The 1,107-nt window shown below is 38.8% G+C and overlaps 1 non-coding gene across 1 annotated transcript; it reads right to left on the reverse strand.

Annotated features, from left to right (window-relative positions):
* Window positions 1–645: 645 nt before the first annotated feature.
* Window positions 646–771, reverse strand: LOC123323225. The gene has a single exon (XR_006539291.1). It is a non-coding gene; the product is annotated as a U6atac minor spliceosomal RNA (small nuclear RNA).
* Between the last annotated feature and the right edge of the window lie 336 nt (window positions 772–1,107).

The following is a 1,107-nucleotide window of genomic DNA, read 5'->3' on the forward strand; positions in this document are numbered from 1 at the left end:
CATTCCCACCAACAGTGTGAGAGGGTTCCCCTTTCTCCACAACCTCTCCAACATTTGTTGTTTCTTTCCCTGTCCATTTTGGCCATTCTAACTGGTGTAAGGTGGTACCTCAGTGTGGTTCTGATTTGGATTTCCCTGATGGCTAATGATGATGAACATTTTTTCATGTGTCTGTTAGCCATTTGTATGTCTTCTTCAGAGACGTGTCTGTTCATCTCTTCTGCCCACTTTTTGACTTGATTATTTGTTTTTTGGGGTTGAGTTTGAGAAGTTCTTTATAGATTTTGGATACCAGCCCTTTATCTGTAGTGTCATTTGCAAATATCTTCTCCCATTCTGTGGGTTGCCTCTTTGTTTTGTTGACTGTTTCCTTTATTGTGCAGAAGCTTTTTATCTTGATGAAGTCCCAAAAGTTCATTTTTGCTTTTGTTTCACTAGCTTTTGGAGATGTATCTTGAAAGAAGTTGCTGTGGCCAATGTCAAAGAGGTTACTGCCTATGTTCTCCTCTAGAATTTTGGTGGATTCCCATCTCACATTGAGGTCTTTCATCCACTTTGAGTTTATTTTTGTGAGTGGTGTTAGAGAATGGTCGAGTTTCATTCTTCTGCATGTGGCTGTCCAATTTTCCCAGCACTATTTATTGAAAAAAACGTTGGTTAGATGCCACGAAGTAGGTGGCAATGCCTTAACCGTATGCATGTTGTCAGGCCCGAGGGCCTCTTCCATCCTTGTCAAGGGGAGTGCTAACCTTCTCTCCTTTCATACAACACAATAAATGGCAAATTAAACAATTCTCCCTTTATCCTTTGAGTCATTCATCATCCACAATGGCAGGTATTTTTGTTGTTGTTGTTTTTGTTTTTCTAAAGTGCTTTCAGCTTCTTTACATCTGTGTCACAAATGCAATTCCTTCAGTTCACATCCTTCCTTATGAAGCTATCAGTGAGGTGTCTGCTTTACTTTGTCTTTAAGGATTTGATCTTCTCGTCTTATCGATTCATTAGTAAAAGTTCAATCATATGTGGTTTTGTAATATAGGTACATTATTAAATTGTATGGGTATATTTTGCTAGGTTTTGGAGGAAGTGGGTGTAAATCTGCTTTTG

Source organism: Neomonachus schauinslandi, chromosome 1 (assembly GCF_002201575.2).
Source record: "Neomonachus schauinslandi chromosome 1, ASM220157v2, whole genome shotgun sequence".
Lineage (NCBI taxonomy): Eukaryota > Metazoa > Chordata > Mammalia > Carnivora > Phocidae > Neomonachus > Neomonachus schauinslandi.